Source organism: Triticum dicoccoides, chromosome 2B (genome assembly GCF_002162155.2).
Source record: "Triticum dicoccoides isolate Atlit2015 ecotype Zavitan chromosome 2B, WEW_v2.0, whole genome shotgun sequence".
NCBI classification, from domain to species: Eukaryota; Viridiplantae; Streptophyta; class Magnoliopsida; order Poales; family Poaceae; genus Triticum; species Triticum dicoccoides.
In genome coordinates, this window is record NC_041383.1 from 125,042,123 (window position 1) to 125,062,915 (window position 20,793).

A 20,793-nucleotide genomic window follows, 5' to 3' on the forward strand; every position below is an offset into this window, starting at 1 on the left:
GCCAAAAAGAAAAAAAAGAAAGGCCAAAGAAAAAAAAGAAAAAAAGAGAGGAAGAAAGGCCAAAAGAAAAAAAGAAAGGCCCAAAAAAAGAAAAAAAGAAAAAGAAAATAAAATAAAAAGGGGGCAATGTTACTATCTCTTTTCCACACTTGTGCTTCAAAGTAGCACCATGTTCTTCATATAGTGAGTCTCATATGTTGTCACTTTCATATACTAGTGGGAATTTTTTATTATAGAACTTGGCTTGTATATTCCTATGATGGGCTTCCTCAAAATGCCCTAGGTCTTCGTGCGCAAGCAAGTTGGATGCACACCCACTAGTTTTCTTTTGTTGAGCTTTCATACATTTATAGCTCTAGTGCATCCATTGCATGGCAATCCCTACTCCTCATGTTGACATCAATTGATGGGCATCTCCATAGCCCGTTGATTATCCTCGTCAATGTGAGACTTTCTCCTTTTTTGTCTTCTCCACACAATACCCATTATCATATTCTATTCCACCCATAGTGCTATATCCATGGCTCATGCTCATGTATTGCGTGAAAGTTGAAAAAGTTTGAGATTATTTAAGTACGAAACAATTGCTTGGCTTGTCATCGGGGGTGTAGAATTTGGGAACATTTTTGTTTGATGAAAATGAAGCATAGCCTAACTATATGATTTTGTAGGGATGAACTTTCTTTAGCCATGTTATTTTGAGAATACATGATTGCTTTGATTAGTATGCTTGAAGTATTACTATTTCTTATGTCAATATGAACTTTTATTTTGAATCATTTGGATCTGAACATTCATGCCACAATAAAGAAAATTACATTGAGAATTATGCTAGGTAGCATTCCACATCAAAAATTCTGTTTTTATCATTTACCTACTCAAGGACGAGCAGAAATTAAGCTTGAGGATGCTTGATACGTCTCCAACGTATCTATAATTTTTATTGTTCCATGCTATTATATTATCCTTTTTGGATGTTTATGGGCTTTACTTTACACATTTATATCATTTTTGGGACTAACCTACTAACCGGAGGCCCAGCCCATATTGCTGTTTTTTTTTGCCTATTTCAGTATTTCGAAGAAAAGGAATATCAAACGGAGTCCAAGCGGAATGAAACCTTCAGGAGCGTGATTTTTGGAACGAACGTGATCCAGAGGACTTGGAGTGCAATTCAAGAAGCAGCCAAGGCGGCCACGAGGGTGGAGGGCCCGCCCACCCCTACAGGGCTTGCCCCCCTATCTCATGGGCCCCTCGGGCGGCCACCGACCTACTTCTTCCTCCTATATATACCCATGTACCCCGAAAACATCCAGGGAGCCAACGAAAAACAATTTCCACCACCGTGACCTTCTGTATCCGCGAGATCCCGTCTTGGAGCCTTCGCCGGTGCTCCGCCGGAGGGGGAATCGACCATGGAGGGCTTCTACATCAACACCATGGCCCCTCCGATGAGTTGTGAGTACTTTACCACATACCTTCGGGTCCATAGTTATTAGCTAGATGGCTTCTTCTCTCTTTTTGGATCTCAATACCATGTTCTCCTCGATCTTCTTGGAGATCTATCCGATGTAACTCTTTTTGCGGTGTGTTTGTCGAGATCTGATGAATTGTGGGTTTATGATCAAGTTTATCTATGAGAAATATTTGAATCTCCTCTGAATTCTTTTATGTATAATTGAGTTAACTTTGCAAGTCTCTTGGAATTATCAGTTTGGTTTGGCCTACTAGATTGATCTTTCTTGCAATGGGAGAAGTGCTTAGCTTTGGGTTCAATCTTGCGGTGTCCTTACCCAGTGACAATAAGGGTAGCAAGGCACGTATTGTATTGTTGCCATCGAGGATAAAAAGATGGGTTTTATATCATATTGCATGAGTTTATCCCTCTACATCATGTCATCTTTCTTAATGCGTTACTCTGTTCTTTTGAACTTAATACTCTAGATGCATGCTGGATAGCGGTCGATGTGTGGAGTAATAGTAGTAGATGCAGGAAGGAGTCGGTCTACTTGTCGCGGACATGATGCCTATATACATGATCATGCCTATATAATCTCATAATTATTCACATTTCTATCAATTGCTCGACAATAATTTGTTCACCCACCGTAATACTTATGCTATCTTGAGAGAAGCCACTAGTGAAACCTATGGCCTCCGGATCTATCTTTTATCATATAAGCTTTCAATCTACTTTTATTTGCATCTTTACTTTTGCAATCTATATTATAAAATACCAAAAATATATCTATCTTACCATACTACCTCTATCAGATCTCACTTTCGCAAGTGGCCGTGAAGGGATTGACAGCCCCTTTATTGTGTTGGTTGCAAGTTCTTTGTTTGTTTGTGTAGGTGCGTAGGACTTTTGAGGAGCCTCCTACTAGATTGATACCTTGGTTCTCAAAAACTGAGGGAAATACTTACGCTACTATTGCTGCATCATCCTTTCCTCTTCAAGGAAAACCAACGCAAGCTCAAGACATAGCATGTATGTGCTGAAACACAAATACCAAACGTTTGAAGCCTTCAAGGAGTTCCATGCCAAATGTGAAAGAGAAACTGGCAGGAAATTGAAGTGCGTGAGATCATACAATGGTGGTGAATACAGAGGTCCTTTTGAAAGGTATTGCAGAAATGTTGGCATCAGGCTTGAGAAGAGTCCACCAAAGACACCTCGGCTCAATGGTCTTGCAGAGAGAATGAACAGGACACTCACATAGAGGGTCACAGCTATGCTCTCTCATGCTCATTTACCTAATTCTTTTTGGGCTGAAGCTTTGATGAATGCTATGTATGTGGTTAACCTATCTCCCTCAGTTCCTCTTGCAGGTGATATTCCTCAGAGAGTTTGGTCAAGGAAGGAGGTATCATACAAGCACTTGAAGGTCTTTGGTTGTAGGGCATTTGTACATGTTCCTAGGGACGAGAGATCCAAGCTTGATAGCAAGATAAAGCAGTGCATCTACCTCAGCCAACCAAGTGAAGAGGTTGGATATAGGTTGTGGGATCCAGCAAATAGGAAGATTGTGAGAAGCCGAGATGTGGCGTTCATTGAAGATGAAACAATAAAAGATATTGGGAAACCAGAGAAGCCAATGACCAGCACACCTCAGGTTTATATGGATCCAATCCGTCCTCCTCTCGTGCATGACAATCATGGGGGAGATGATGACACTGAAGACAGTGGAGGTGCAACTGATCGAGGCAGTACAAGTCAAAGTGGCGAGCAGCCATCAAGTGATGATGATGATGATGAAGTTGGTAATGATGATGCCAACGAAAATCCACCTGATTCACCACCAGTGCTGCAGCAAAGAAGAAGTGAAAGAGGTCACATTCCTTCTTCTAAATATCCACCACATCAGTATGTGTTGATGACAAATGCAGGTGAGCCCTCATGCTATTAGGAGGCAATGTCTGATGAGAACAAAGAAGAATGGTCAGAAGCCATGCAGGATGAGATGAATTCCCTGTATGAGAATGATACTTTTGAGTTGGTGAATCTGCCAAAAGGCAAGAAAGCACTCAAGGACAAGTGGGTGTACAGAGTGAAGTCTAAAGAAAACACCTCACATCCAAGGTACAAGGCCAGATTGGTTGTGAAAGGATTTAGTCAGAAAAAGGGCATTGATTATGGCGAGATATTCTCTCCGGTGGTCAAAATGTCTTTGATCCGAGTTGTGCTTGGCATGGCTGCCACCATGGACTTGGAAATTGAACAACTTGATGCGAAGACTGCATTCTTACATGGTGACCTAGAGGAGGAGATATACATGGAGCAGCCAAAGGGATTCATGGTTGCAGGCAAGGAGCACCTAGTTTGCAAATTGAAGAAGAGCTTGTATGGCTTGAAGCAAGCTCCTCGGCAGTGATACAAAAAGTTTGAGTCTTTGATGACTGGACTTGGTTACCATAAAGCACAACCTGACCATTGTGTCTTTATGATGAGGTACGCCGAGGGTGACTTCATTATTCTCTTGTTGTATGTTGATGATATGCTGATTGTTGGAAATGGCACAAAGAGGATTGCTCTCCTCAAGAAGGCATTGAGTAAATCATTTGCCAAGGATTTAGGACCAGCTAAGCAAATACTTGGCATGAAGATCTCCCGTGATAGATCAAAGAAGCTGCTTTGGCTCTCACATGAAAGATACATTCAGAAGGTACTTGAAAGGTTCAATATGAAAGATGTAAAATCTGTTATCTTTCCGCTTGCAGGCCATCACAAACTAAATTCAAAACAATGTCCTACAAGCAAGAAGGAGAAAGAAGAAATGAGGAAAGTACCTTACCAATCTGCTGTGGGCAGTTTGATGTATGCCATGGTATGCACTAGGCCTGACATTGCCTATGCAGTTGCAGTTGTTAGCCGGTTCATGACAAATCCAGGTAAAACTCACTGGGAAGCAGTGAAGTGGATTCTCAGGTATCTCAAGGGTACTTCTACATCTTGTCTATGCTTTGGAAATGGTGATCCTGTATTGCAGGGCTATACAGATGCAGATTACGCAGGTGACAAGGATCATAGGAAGTCCACATCCGGATACATGATGATTTATGCAGGGGGAGCGGTGTCATGGCAATCAAGATTGTAGAAATGTGTTTCTACATCAACTATAGAAGCTGAGTACATTGCAGCAGTTGATGCTGGCAAGGAAGTTTTGTGGATGAAGAACTTCTTGCAAGAGCTCGGCATGAAGCAAGAGAAGTATATTCTGTTTTGTGACAGTTAGAGTGCTATTCATCTTGCCAAGAATTCAAGCTATCACTCTCGAACCAAGCACATTGATGTGAGGTACCATTGGATTCGAGATGTTGTGAGTTCCAGGTTGCTGAAACTTGAGAAGATCCATACCGACGACAATGATGCGGACATGATGACCAAGATATTGCCAAATGAGAAGCTACAAGTATGTTGCAAGGTAGCGGGCATGGCGGTGCCCCCCTCATGAGTCGTAGGGGGAGATTTGTTGGGATATCCTCCTCATGTGGGCTGTGAGGAGATGACCATTTAAAGGCCTTTTAGGCCGCCCAAAGAGGTGTAGAAGCCCACTATCCATTAGGGTTATGACCTAGGGTCATTTTGGACTTTGCACATGAGTGGATGGGGATGCTTTACCCTCCATCTGTTGGAAATATGCCCTAGAGGCAATAATAAAAGTGTTATTATTATATTTCTTTGTTCATGATAATAGTCTTTTATTCATGCTATAACTGTATTATCCGGAAATCGTAATACAGGTGTGAATACATAGACCACAATATGTCCCTAGTGAGCCTCTAGTTGACTAGCTCGTTGTGATCAACAGATAGTCATGGTTTCCTGGCTATGGACATTGAATGTCGTTGATAACGGGATCACATCATTAGGAGAATGATGTGATGGACAAGACCCAATCCTAAGCATAGCACAAAGATCGTGTAGTTCATTTGCTAGAGCTTTGCCAATGTCAAGTATCTCTTCCTTCGACCATGAGAGCGTGTAACTCCTGGATACCGTAGGAGTGCTTTGGGTGTATCAAACGTCACAACATAACTGGGTGACTATAAAGGTGCACTACAGGTATCTCCGAAAGTATCTATTGTTTTATGCGGATCGAGACTGGGATTTGTCACTCCGTGTAAACGGAGAGGTATCTCTGGGCCCACTCGGTAGGACATCATCATATGCGCAATGTGACCAAGGAGTTGATCACAGGATGATGTGTTACGGAACGAGTAAAGTGACTTGCCGGTAACGAGATTGAACAAGGTATTGGATACCGACAATCGAATCTCGGGCAAGTAACATACCGATAGACAAAGGGAATTGAATACGGGATTGATTAAGTCCTTGACATCGTGGTTCATCCGATGAGATCATCGTGGAACATGTGGGAGCCATCATGGGTATCCAGATCCCGCTGTTGGTTATTGATCGGAGAACGTCTCGGTCATGTCTGCCTGTCTCCCGAACCCGTAGGGTCTACACACTTAAGGTTCGATGACGCTAGGGTTATAAAGGAAGCTTGTATGTGGTTACCGAATGTTGTTCGGAGTCCCTGATGAGATCCCGGACGTCACGAGGAGTTCCGGAATGGTCCGGAGGTAAAGATTTATATATGGAAAGTCCTGTTTTGGTCACCGGAAAAGTTTCGGGCGATATTGGTATTGTACCGGGACCACCGGAAGGGTCCCGGGGGTCCACCAAGTGGGGCCACCTGCCCCAGAAGGTTGCGTGGGCCAAGTGTGGGAGGGGACCAGCCCCTAGGAGGGCTGGTGCGCCCCCCACAAGGAGTCCAAGGCGCAAGAGAGAGTGGGAGGGGGCAAACCCTAGTCCAGATGGGCCTTAAGGCCCATATTGGTGCGCCTCCCTCTCCTCTCCCCCTCTTGGCCGCCTCCCCAAGTCCCATCTAGGGCTGGCCGCACCCCTTGGTGTGGGAAACCCTAAAGGGGGCGCAGCCCCATTCTCCCCTATATAAATAGAGGCCTGGGGCTGCCCATAACACATGAGAACTTCTCCTCTTGGTGCAGCCCTGCCTCTCTCCCTCCTCCTCCTCTCCCATGGTGCTTGGCGAAGCCCTGCGGGATTGCCACACTCCTCCACCACCACCACGCCGTTGTGCTGCTGCTGGATGGAGTCTTCCTCAACCTCTCCCTCTCTCCTTGCTGGATCAAGGCGTGGGAGACGTCACCGGGCTGTACGTGTGTTGAACGCGGAGGTGCCGTGCGTTCGGCACTTGATCATCGGTGATTTGAATCACGACGAGTACGACTCCATCAACCCCGTTCACTTGAACGCTTCCGCTTAGCGATCTACAAGGGTATGTAGATGCACTCTCCTTCCCCTCGTTGCTGGTTTCTCCATAGATAGATCTTGGTGACACGTAGGAAAATTTTGAATTTCTGCTACGTTCCCCAACAGTGGCATCATGAGCTAGGTCTATTGCGTAGATTCTTTGCACGAGTAGAACACAAAGTAGTTGTGGGCGTTGATTTTGTTCAATATGCTTACCGTTACTAGTCCAATCTTGTTTCGACGGTATTGTGGGATGAAGCGGCCCGAACCGACCTTACACGTACACTTACGTGAGACAGGTTCCACCGACTGACATGCACTTGGTGCATAAGGTGGCTAGCGGGTGCCAGTCTCTCCCACTTTAGTCGGAACGGATTCGATGAAAAGGGTCCTTATGAAGGGTAAATAGCAATTGGCATATCACGTTGTGGTTTTGCGTAGGTAAGAAACGTTCTTGCTAGAAACCCATAGCAGCCACGTAAAACATGCAAACAACAATTAGAGGACGTCTAACTTGTTTTTGCAGGGTATGCTATGTGATGTGATATGGCCAAGAAGAATGTGATGAATGATATGTGATGTATGAGATTGATCATGTTCTTGTAATAGGAATCACGACTTGCATGTCGATGAGTATGACAACCGGCAGGAGCCATAGGAGTTGTCTTAATTTATTGTATGACCTGCGTGTCATTGAACAACGCCATGTAATTACTTTACTTTATTGCTAACCGGTAGCCAAAGTAGTAGAAGTAATAAGTTGGCGAGACGACTTCATGGAGACACGATGATGGAGATCATGATGATGGAGATCATGGTGTCATGCCGGTGATGATGATGATCATGGAGCCCCGAAGATGGAGATCAAAAGGAGCAAAATGATATTGGCCATATCATGTCACTATTTGATTGCATGTGATGTTTATCATGTTTATGCATCTTGTTTACTTAGGACGACGGTAGTAAATAAGATGATCCCTTACAAAATTTCAAGAAGTGTTCTCCCCTAACTGTGCACCGTTGCTACAGTTCGTCGCTTCTAAGCACCACGTGATGATCGGGTGTGATGGATTCTTACGTTCACATACAACGGGTGTAAGACAGTTTTACACAGCGAAAACACTTAGGGTTAACTTGACGAGCCTAGCATGTACAGACATGGCCTCGGAACACGGAGACCGAAAGGTCGAGCATGAGTCGTATAGTAGATACGATCAACATGAGGATGTTCACCGATGATGACTAGTCCGTCTCACGTGATGATCGGACATGGCCTAGTTGACTCGGATCATGTAATCACTTAGATGACCAGAGGGATGTCTATCTGAGTGGGAGTTCATAAGATGAACTTAATTATCCTGAACATAGTCAAAAGGATTTTGCAAATTATGTCGTAGCTCGCGCTTTAGTTCTACTGTTTTAGATATGTTCCTAGAGAAAATATAGTTGAAAGTTGATAGTAGCAATTATGCGGACAGTAGAAAGCTTATGTCCTCAATGCACCGCTCAGTGTGCTGAACCCCAATCGTCGTCTGTGGATGTTGCGAACATCGGACATGCACGTTTTGATAACTACGTGATAGTTCAGTTAAACGGTTTAGAGTAGAGGCACCAAAGACGTTTTTCGAAACGTCGCGGAACATATGAGATGTTTCGAGGGCTGAAATTGGGATTTCAGGCTCGTGCCCATGTCAAAAGGTATGAGACCTCCGACGATTTTCTTAGCCTGCAAACTAAGGGAGAAAAGCTCAATCGTTGAGCTTGTGCTCAGATTGTCTGAGTGCAACAATCACTTGAATCGAGTGGGAGTTGATCTTCCAGATGAGATAGTGATGTTTCCCCAAAGTCATTGCCACCAAGCTGCTAGAGCTTCGTGATGAACTATAACATATCAAGGATAGAGATGATGATCCTTGAGGTATTCGCGTTGTTTGACATCGCGAAAGTAGAAATCAAGAAGGAGCATCAATTGTTGATGGTTGATGAAACCACTAGTTTCAAGAAGGGCAAGGGAAAGAAGGGATACTTCATGAAACGGCAAATCAGCTGCTGCACCAATGAAGAAACCCAAGGTTGAACCCAAACCCGAGACTAAGTGCTTCTGTAATAAGGGGAACAACCACTGGAGCAGGACTACCCTAGATACTTGGTAGATGAGAAGGCTGGCAAGGTCGATAGAAGTATATTGGATATACATTATGTTAATGTGTACTTTACTAGTACTCCTAGTAGCACCAGGGTATTAGATACCGGTTCGGTTGCTAAGTGTTAGTAACTCGAAATAAAAGCTACGGAATAAAAGGGAGACTAGCTAAAGGTGAGCTGACGATATGTGTTGGAAGTGTTTCCAAGTTTGATGTGATCTAACATCGCACGCTCCCTCTACCATCAAGATTAGTATTAAACCTGAATAAGTGCTCTTGCACCTAAAGGAATGGTTTATTGAATCTTGATCGTAGGGATACACATTTTCATGCCAAAAGATATAAGATAGTAATGATAGTACCACTTACTTGTGGCACTGCCATGTAAGTCATAATGGTATAAAACGCATGAAGAAGCTCCATGTTGATGGATCTTTGGACTCACTCATTTTTGAAAAGTTTGAGACATGCGAACCATGTCTATTAGTATATATGCATGAAGAAACTCCATGCAAATGGATCGTTTGGACTCACTTGATTTTGAATCACTTGAGATATGCAAATCATACCACATGGGCAAGATGACTGAAAAGCCTCGTTTTCAGTAAGATGGAACAAGATAGCAACTTGTTGGAAGTAACACATTTTGATGTGTGCAGTCCAATGAGTGCTGAGGCATGCAGTGAATATCGTTATGTTCTTACTTCACAGATGATTCGAGTAGATGTTGAGAATATTTACTTGATGAAACACAAGTCTGAATTATTGAATGGTTCAAATAATTTCAGAGTGAAGTAGAAGATCATTGTGACAAGAGGATAAAATGTCTATGATATGATCATAGAGATGAATATCTGAGTTACGAGTTTTGGCACACAATTAAGACATTGTGGAAATTGTTTCGCAATTAATACCGCCTGGAACACCATAGTGTGATGGTGTGTCCGAACATCATAGTTGCACCCTATTGATATGGTGCGTACCATGATGTCTCTTATCGAATTACCACTATCGTTCATGGGTTAGGCATTAGAGACAACCACATTCACTTTAAATAGGGCACCACGTAATTCTGTTGAGACGACACCGTTTGGAGAAACCTAAGTTGTCGTTTCTTAAAGGTTTGGGGCTGTGACGCTTATGTGAAAAAGTTTCAGGTTGATAAGCTCGAACCCAAAGCGGATAAAATGCATCTTCATAGGACACCCAAAAACAGTTGGGTATACCTCCTAATTCAGATCCGAAAGCAATATGGATTGCTTCTTGAATCGGGTCGTTTCTCGAGGAAAGGTTTCTCTCGAAAGAATTGAGTGGGAAGATGGTGGAGACTTGATGAGGTTATTGAACCGTCACTTCAACAAGTGTGTAGCAGGGCACAGGAAGTTGTTCCTGTGGCACCTACACCAATTGAAGTGGAAGCTTATGATAGTGATCATGAAGCTTCGGATCAAGTCACTACCGTACCTCGTAGGATGACAAGGACGCGTACTGCTTCAGAGTGGTACGGTGATCCTGTCTTAAAGGTCATGCTGCTAGACAACAATGGACCTACGAGCTATGGAGAAGCGATGGTGGGCCCAAATTCCGACAAATGGTTAGAAGCCATGAAATCCGAGATAGGATCCATGTATCAGAACAAAGCATGGACTTTGGTGGACTTGCCCAATGATTGGCAAGCCATTGAGATAAATGGATCTTTTAAGAAGAAGACGGACGTGGATGGTAATGTCACCATCTATGAAGCTCGACTTGTGGCGAAGAGTTTTTTCACAAGTTCAAGGAGTTGACTACGATGAGATTTTCTCATTCGTAGCGATGCTTAAGTCCGTCGGAATCATGTTAGCATAAGCTGCATTTATGAAATCTGGCAGATGGATGTCAAGACGAGTTTCCTTACCAGTTTTCGTAAGGAAAGGTTGTATGTAATACAATCAGAAAGTTTTTGTCGATCCTAAGGATGCTAAAAGGTATGCTAGCTCCAGCGATCCTTCAATGGACTGGAGTAAGCATCTCGGAGTTGGAATGTACACTTTGATGAGATGATCAAAGATTTTGGGTTTGTACATAGTTTATGAGAAACTTGTATTTCCAAAGAAGTGAGTGGGAGCACTATAGAATTTCTGATGAATATATGTTGATCAGAAATGATGTAGAATTTTCTGGAAAGCATAAAGGGTTATTTGAAAGGTGTTTTTCAATAGAAAACCTGGATTAAGCTGCTTGAACATTGAGCATCAAGATCTATGAGGATGGATCAAAAACCGCTCAATAGTACTTTCAAATGAGCATATACCTTGACATGATCTTGAAGGTGTTCAAGATGGATCAGTCAAAGAAGGAGTTCTTGCCTGAGTTGTAAGGTATGAAGTTAAGACTTAAAGCTCGACCATGGCAGAATAGAGAGAAAGGACGAAGGTCGTCTCCTATGCTTAAGACATAGGCTCTACAGTATGCTATGCTGTGTACCGCACCTGAAGTGTGCCTTGCCATGAGTTAGTCAAGGGGTACAAGAGTGATCCAAGAATGGATCACAGACAGCGGTCAAAGTTATCCTTAGTAACTAGTGGACTAAGGAATTTTCTCGATTATGGAGGTGGTAAAAGAGTTCGTCGTAAAGGTTACGTCGATGCAAGCTTAACACCTATCTGGATAGCTCTAAGTAGAGATACCGGATACGTACAATGGGGCAACAATTTAGAATAGCTCCAAGTGGAACAGTTATTTGGAATGGCTCCAAATAGAACGTGGTAGCTACATCTAGGAGATGACATAGAGATTTGTAAAGCACACACGGATCTGAAAGGTTCAGACCCGTTGACTAAAACCTCTCTCGCAAGCAACATGATCAAACATAAAACTCATTGAGTGTTAATAACATAGTGATGTGAACTAGACTACTGACTCTAGTAAACTCTTGGGTATTAGTCACAAGGCGATGTGACCTGTGAGTGTTAATCACATGGCGATGTGAACTAGATTATTGACTCTAGTGCAAGTGGGAGACTGTTGGAAATATGCCCTAGAGGCAATAATAAAAGTGTTATTATTATATTTCTTTGTTCATGATAATAGTCTTTTATTCATGCTATAACTGTATTATCCGGAAATCGTAATACACGTGTGAATACATAGACCACAATATGTCCCTAGTGAGCCTCTAGTTGACTAGCTCGTTGTGATCAACAGATAGTCATGGTTTCCTGGCTGTGGACATTGAATGTCGTTGATAACGGGATCACATCATTAGGAGAATGATGTGATGGACAAGACCCAATCCTAAGCATAGCACAAAGATCGTGTAGTTCATTTGCTAGAGCTTTGCCAATGTCAAGTATCTCTTCCTTCGACCATGAGAGCGTGTAACTCCTGGATACCGTAGGAGTGCTTTGGGTGTATCAAACGTCACAACGTAACTGGGTGACTATAAAGGTGCACTACAGGTATCTCCGAAAGTATCTATTGTTTTATGCGGATCGAGACTGGGATTTGTCACTCCGTGTAAACGGAGAGGTATCTCTGGGCCCACTCGGTAGGACATCATCATATGCGCAATGTGACCAAGGAGTTGATCACGGGATGATGTGTTACGGAACGAGTAAAGTGACTTGCCGGTAACGAGATTGAACAAGGTATTGGATACAGACGATCGAATCTCGGGCAAGTAACATACCGATAGACAAAGGGAATTGAATACGGGATTGATTAAGTCCTTGACATCGTGGTTCATCCGATGAGATCATCGTGGAACATGTGGGAGCCATCATGGGTATCCAGATCCCGCTGTTGGTTATTGACCGGAGAACGTCTCGGTCATGTCTGCATGTCTCCCGAACCCGTAGGGTCTACACACTTAAGGTTCGATGACGCTAGGGTTATAAAGGAAGCTTGTATGTGGTTACCGAATGTTGTTCGGAGTCCCGGATGAGATCCCGGACATCACGAGGAGTTCCGGAATGGTCCGGAGGTAAAGATTTATATATGGGAAGTCCTGTTTTGGTCACCGGAAAAGTTTCGGGCAATATCGGTATTGTACCGGGACCATCGGGAGGGTCCCGGGGGTCCACCAAGTGGGGCCACCTGCCCCAGAAGGTTGCGTGGGCCAAGTGTGGGAGGGGACCAGCCCCTAGGAGGGCTGGTGCGCCCCCCACAAGGAGTCCAAGGCGCAAGAGAGAGTGGGAGGGGGCAAACCCTAGTCCAGATGGGCCTTAAGGCCCATATTGGTGCGCCTCCCTCTCCTCTCCCCCTCTTGGCCGCCTCCCCAAGTCCCATCTAGGGCTGGCCGCACCCCTTGGGGTGGGAAACCCTAAAGGGGGCGCAGCCCCCTTCTCCCCTATATAAATAGAGGCCTGGGGCTGCCCATAACACATGAGAACTTCTCCTCTTGGTGCAGCCCTGCCTCTCTCCCTCCTCCTCCTCCTCTCCCATGGTGCTTGGCGAAGCCCTGCGGGATTGCCACGCTCCTCCACCACCACCACGCCGTTGTGCTGCTGCTGGATGGAGTCTTCCTCAACCTCTCCCTCTCTCCTTGCTAGATCAAGGCGTGGGAGACGTCACCGGGCTGTACGTGTGTTGAACGCGGAGGTGCCGTGCGTTCGGCACTTGATCATCGGTGATTTGAATCACGACGAGTACGACTCCATCAACCCCGTTCACTTGAACGCTTCCGCTTAGCGATCTACAAGGGTATGTAGATGCACTCTCCTTCCCCTCGTTGCTGGTTTCTCCATAGATAGATCTTGGTGACACGTAGGAAAATTTTGAATTTCTGCTACGTTCCCCAACACCATCCAGCAGCCACCACCAAGTGTGACGAAAATCAGTTCATCCTCCAAGAGAGAAGAAGAGAGAAAACCAAGACAGTAAGGGAAGAAGAGGAAGATTGAAGGAAGAAGAAAAGGGAGCTCCTCCCCAAGGTTGTGATGGTCCAGATCCACTACCTTGTCTCCTTCAAGCTTCGGTTCCACCATATTTGGTGAGATTATTCTAATCCCTAGTTCTTGAGTCCCAAATCTTGTTGTGTTCATCCAAGATTCAGAAATCTTGATGTATGAGATCCTCTAGTGCTGTCTAGAGAAGAACTTGTTGTATCCCACATTTGATGAGAGTGGAACAGGATTTGGGTGGCTTCGGTCCGTGCTTTTTCCCCTCAAGTTGAGAGTTTTTCCACGTAAAATCTGGTGTCTCTTTGTTGATGCTTGGTGCTGTCCAGAAACTTACTCCTACCACAAGACACTAGGCTGAGGAGTGTCTTGCCTGCTGCTTAACATTTTCTGCCTCCATATATGTTGCTGCATATATTTCCTTCCGTGCTAAGCAACGATCCTTGAGTTAGTACATGATGTGGTGCTGAGATTACTTTGTTTCCACTGCAGTTATCAGTTAACCACAAGTGCATTTGTGTGCTAAGTCCCAACAGTAAATAGGAAATGTTGGATATCTTCAAACCCTATGTGGCAGGTCGGGCATTGACCCTACATGGGAACGTGCCTTCGAACTAAAGTACCGTAGCATGGAAGCACTCCCTCAGAACGTTCCATATAAAGTGTTTTACTTGTCCCGGAATGCATAAAGCCCAAGCATATTCCAACTATCCTGTACTTGACTTCCCTGCCCATTGGTTCGGTTCCAGTGATGCCCAAATTGATGTTCAAATTCCACATGACATGCTGACCTTAGTGAGAATGTGCCTGAACGGTTGTAATGCTATGCTATGTCCATGAGGCCCAGCCCACCAGGAACGAAACGTTTTCTCTGTTCGCCACTTAAAAACGGTACTGCAGGTGTTCCCTCTAGTTAGGGTTTTGTTTTCTCCCGGAGGCGACTCTGCCGCCACCGTCGAGTTTGCTTGACCTTCCCTCCTCCGATCTTCCCGTGGCTGAAGGATTAGGGCCGTGTGACCCTGATCGGCGTCCGGAGAAGAAAAGAGAGATAGGGTTCCCCCCCTAGCTTATCGCTCGATCTATTTTCTCGGGCAAGTTTCTTCGATTATGGCGGCAGAAGGATCTGGGTCTTATGGACCAAACACTGCTACCGAAGTGGAAAAGATGATGGCCAAGCTTGGCCTGAGGGAGGAGGATCTTGATGATGTGGTGTATGACGAGAAGGAGGCGCCGCCAGATGCCGCAAGATGGGTGGCGCTGGCTAGGGTTCACATCGATAAACCCTACATCCAAACCTGGTTTTTCAAGAACATGCGGGCTGCATGGGATCTAGATCACGAGGTCAAGTTTCGTCTGCTTGAGGACAATCTGTATTTCCTCTAGTTGTTTTGCCTAGGCGACTGGGAACGAGTCATGCAAGAGGGGCCCTGGAATTTTAGGGGCAATGCGGTGGTGCTGGTCCCCTATGATGGTGTCACGAAACCTACCATGGTGAAGCTTGACACGATTGATATCTGGATCCAAATTCATGACGTTCCGGATAAGTATGCACACCTGGTCGGTGCCCTTGCAGCAAAGGTGGGAGAAGTTTTGTATGCGGAACCGATCACTCAAGACTTTGCCGGAAACTTTTACCGGGTCTGGGTGAAGATCAATGTTTACAAACCCCTAAAGAACGCGGTCTCAATGATCCGGGGTGGAGAAAGGCAGATTTATTTGGTGAAGTATGAAAGGCTCCCTGATTGGTGTGCGGTGTGTGGGCATCTAGGCCACGTCTACAAGGAACATGGCAATGGAATACATGCCCCATCAGCTCTATTTTTCAAGGATCTCAGGGCAACCTGGACCATGTGTGTGGGAAAGGACCGGGTGGCGGTCGTGGCCGTGGTAGACGCGGTGGTCGCCGGGGTGGACGCACTGGTGGCCGTGCAAGCAACCAACCTGGAACAGCTGACAAGGAGGATACAAGTCTTGATATGGACCTTGAGATGCAGCATGCTGAAGATGCAAACAGGAAGCGCGCCTCGGAACTGTCTGATCCAGTGGATGGTGCCGGAATGATAGCTTCGGCAAAAGAGACCATACTAGCTCTGCCTCCTCCAGCGATACCTGCGAGTCGATCGTCAAAGCAGGATTTGAAGAGAATCAAGACAAGTGCAGAGAAGAACAATGGGAAGAAGTTACCAGCAAGTGAAAAACAACATGATGCAAAATCGGCGACCTCCAGAGGGGAGGATCGCCGGGCACAATGAATCTTCTGTGTTGGAATTGTCGTGGTGTGGGCAAAGCTGCGACAATTCGTGAGCTTCGCGACTTAGCGAAGCAATTTGCCCCGACAGTGCTATGCATAGTAGAAACTCAGATATCTAAAGCACGTGTCAAAAATCTTGCTGGTACTTTAGGTTTTAATCATTCTTATGTTGTTGGTAGTTCGGGTCGTAGTGGCGGCATTGGTGTTTTTTGGAATGATGGAATAAAGTTAGATGTTTTTGGTTACTCGGAGTATCACATAGATGCTACTGTTTCTATTCCAAATTTCTCAGAGTGGAGGCTTACTTGTGTGTATGGCGAGGCGCAAGTGGGAGAAAGATACAAAACATGGGATCTGCTAAAGTCGTTGACGGCTAAAAGCAACTTGCCGTCGGTGTGTTTTGGGGATTTCAATGCAGTTCTACACCAGCATGAACACTCCAGGGCCGGCCAACGCAGGTCCTCTCAGATTGAAGGGTTTCGAGAAGCCATGGATGTGTGTGGCCTACAGGATCTAGGCTATCATGGGAAAGCATGGACCTTTGAGAAGAAGACGTCAGGCGGGGGAATGGATTTATTTGCCAAAAGAAACAGATTTTGTGCAGTTAAACTGGACATGATGAAGACCTATGACCGTGTGGAATGGATTTATTTGCGGGCAATCATGACCAAGATGGGTTTTGCACAAGAGTGGGTTGAAACAGTAATGAGAATGGTATCTTCAGTTAAGTTTTCAGTACTGTTTAATGGATCTAAGCTTGATGGTTTCACTCCTTCAAGGGGAATACGTCAGGGAGACCCAATTTCTCCATACATATTTTTACTTGCAGCTGAGGGCCTTTCGTGCCTCTTAAAAAACCAAGATGAATCATCCCAGTTGAATGGAATTCGAGTGGCACCTTCGGCTCCACCGGTTAGCCACTTGCTCTTCGCGGATGATAGCCTACTGTTCGTAAAAGCTAGTGCTACTGGAGCAAATGAGTTGTCTTCATTGATGGAAAGTTACTGCAATGCATCGGGCCATAGGATAAACCTTGCAAAATCCTCCGTTTTCTTCAGCAAGGGATGTCCCAATCCACTCAGAGAAGAGGTAAAAGAGGCCCTAAATATGACGAATGAATCCTTGACAGAGAGATACTTGGGAATGCCTTCGGATGTGGGAACAAGCAAGAATGGGGCTTTCAAATTTTTGAAGGACAGGGTTTGGGCCAAGATAAAGGGATGGATGGAAAAACTCCTCTCGGTAGGAGGAAAATAAGTACTGATTAAATCGGTTGCCCAAGCAGTTCCGGTGTACTCAATGTCATGCTTCAAATTACCTCGTGGGCTTAGTGAACATTTGAACGCACTGATTAGGAAGTTTTGGTGGGGCGGCAGAGACGGCCAAAGGAAACCCAGTTGGGTTTCTTGGAGTACTATGACAAGGCCGAAGAATTGCGGAGGTTTGGGCTTCCGGGATGTCGAGATCTTCAACTTGGCGCTACTGGCTAGACAAGCATACAGAATTTTGCAAGATCCTGAAGCCCTCAGCGCCCGGGTGATAAAGGCAAAATACCATCCGGACTCTGATTTCTTACAAGCGGAGCTTGGGTCAACCCCGTCTCAGATTTGGAGGTCGATACTTGAGGGCCGAGAGGTGATGAAGCAAGGGCTTATCCGTCGCATTGGTGATGGCCAAACAACAAATATCTGGGATCATAACTGGATCCCTAGGCCATCAAATATGTGGCCTATTGTTTGCAGGGCTGCAAACCCGCCCCAATGGGTGGGTGATCTGATCTTGCCAGGGGCTGAATGGGATAGAGCATTGATTTCTCAGGTCTTTCTTCCTACCGACGCACAAGCCATAATGTCAATCCCATTATGCACGCGGCAGATCCAGGATTTCTGGTCATGGATCCACGAGAAGAACGGGGTTTTTTCTGTCAGATCAGCGTATCGGATGCTCGTGGAAACAAAGATGCGAAGAGAAGCTTGGCTTGAAGGCAGGCCCGCTAACTCAAACAGCGAGAGGGAGACCAAGCTCTGGGAAAGACTACGGAAAGTGGAGGTTCCATCCAAAGTTAAGATCTTCTTATGGAGACTTGCACACCAATCAATTCCTACGGCAGATGTGCGCCATCATCGAAACATGGCCACTAGCTCGTCTTGTGGTCTGTGCGGGGCTGAGGACTCGTGGCAACACTCGCTGCTCCACTGCACGGTAGCACGGTGTGTTTGGACTCTTGAGGATGCAGTACTGGTCGAAGCCGTGAACAACACCACAGAACCGGATGCCAAGAGATGGTTGTTCGCGTTAATTGATACGCTGTCGGACACTGATTTCATTCAGGTAGCAGTTACCCTTTGGGCACTTTGGTTCTCAAGGAGACAAGCATTACATGATGATATTTTCCAAAGCCCTCTCTCAACACATCACTTCATCAAACGGTATGTAAGGGATTTGGAAGATTGCAAGCCGAAGAGGGTTTCAGCACCTCCGGGGCAGAATCACCAACAAGCTTCTCCAAGATGGATCCCTCCTCCGCCCGGGTCTGTGAAGATACGAGTAGATGGTGCAGTCTCAAGAAGCCAAAATGAAGGATCCTTCAGCGCGGTATGTAGGGATGCATCGGGCCTATACCTGGGCTCTTCCGCAATCAGAGTCAGGGATATTACTGATCCACCAACACTGGAAGCGTTGGCATGTCGAGAGGCGCTCGCTCTGGCACAGGACCTTGGAGTGGCTCATGTGATCATCGCTTCAGATTGCCAAGGGGTTATCAAGGATATCCACAAATAGGAGGGAGGAATGTATGCGAGCATAATTAGGGAGATTGGAGACACCGCAAGAACAATCAGCGACTGCACCTTCATCTTTGAGGGTAGAGCTACAAATATTGAGGCACATAGCCTCGCTAAGCATGCTTTCGGTCTGGATTTCGGGCGCCATGTGTGGCTTATAAACCCGCCAGATCTTCGTTGTATCCCCACAAACATCTATGAATTCTAATAAAAAGTGTGTTTAGACTCAAAAAAAAACTTAAAAATGGTACTGCGGGTCGAGTTACCAAAAAGCACGAGAACTTTTTTGCAAAAATGGCAGGTGAGCAGGGAGAAGCAATTTGTGCTTTATTATTAGGTAAAGGTAAAGATACAGTAATATATAGATATATTCTCATATGATAAAAATAAATTAATAGCTAGCAGCACAAAAAATTATATTGTAACGTTTCCCTTCATATATTTTTCTGCATGGAGTTTTCCTTTCATACTACTCATTTAGAGGTAGCACATTAAAGCGTATATAATCATCAGCCAAACGTTAAAATCAAGGGCTATATTAATACGTACGGGACTCGTATGTGTCTGGTGGAATCAATTCCTGTCCTCCCCATAGCAAAACGACCAAGATACGTAAGTAGGAACAATGGAGTGACATCGTGCTATTAATTTGGTCGTGCTCGTGCTCATGCCGTTGCTCCGGTGGCCGGTGTTGAGCTCTGCATCGGTGCCGGTGTTGAGGACCATCACCATGGACAGTAAAGGGGGAGGAGATTTCAGGAGGATTCAGTCGGCGGTGAACCTCGTCCCGCACGGCAACCGCGAGTGGGCAGGGGGCTACAGGTTCGTCCTGCTACATACTACTAGTTCCGTTCGTATTGCTTCAACATATGGTAAGCAAGTATGGTTATGATGGTACATGTGGTGCATGCAGGGAGAAGGTGACCATCCCAAGGGAGAAAGGCTACATCTTGCTCGAAGGAGGCAGCCACAAGAACACGGTTATCTACTTCGACGACTACGCCCACGGTAGCACTGACGACCTGATGCGCCGTGGCGCCGACGCAATGGGGACGTACGAGACCACCACCTTCAGAGTCTACGCCGATGACTTCGTTGCCCGGGACATCGCCTTCACCAACACACACAACGGAGTCAACAAGAGCAAGGTCACCCAGGCGCTGGCAGCGCTGGTTGACGTGACCGGATCGCCTTCCACCGCTACGCCTTCAACAGCTTCGAGGACACGCTCTGCGACAACACCAGACGACATTACTTCCATGAATGCTTCATCAAGGGTGGCGTCGACTTCATCTTTAGATACGCCCGGTCCATCTACGACGGCTGCACCCTTGTGTCCAACATACCCTTGCGGCACGGCCGCCGTGCCGGGTGGGTGAGGCGCACGCTAGGCGCCATGCCGGTGACCCCGGCGGTTTTGTGTTCAAGGGCGGGGAACTCGGTCGGAGGCACCGGGCGCCAGTATCTCGGACGCGCGTGGAACAAGTACGCCACCATCGTCTACTACCACGTGAGCATGTCCAGTGTCGTCGTTCCGCAGGGGTGGGCTCCATGGCACGTCGGCAGGGAGACTAATGACGTCCTGTTCGCAGAGGTTGGGTGCACCGGACCGGGGTCAAACATGGCCGGGAGAGTGCCCTGGGAGAAGCATCTGACAGAGACGGAGGTGGAGAAGTTTGTGGATATGAGCTTCATCGACGACGGTTGGCTAAGCAAGCAGCCATAGCTCGGTTATCGATCGGATCACGAGTAGTTGGCTGCACACACATATGGCATAGGAAATAGCAGGATGAGTTGCGAGCTTACACTCATTTTACATTCCGGTCTAGAGAGAGAGAGGGGCCTGGCCTTCTTGTTCTCTACTAATTCCCCTGTGCAAATTAATGACACCAAAAGTAGGCAAAAAAAATTATTACTCTCTTAGTTTCAAATTTACTCAAGCATATTCTAAGTC

The 20,793-nt window shown here is 45.8% G+C and overlaps 1 pseudogene; it reads left to right on the plus strand.

Moving 5' to 3' along the window:
• Nucleotides 1-9,960: 9,960 nt before the first annotated feature.
• Nucleotides 9,961-20,565, plus strand: LOC119367341 (annotated as a pseudogene).
• The last annotated feature ends 228 nt before the right edge of the window (nucleotides 20,566-20,793 follow it).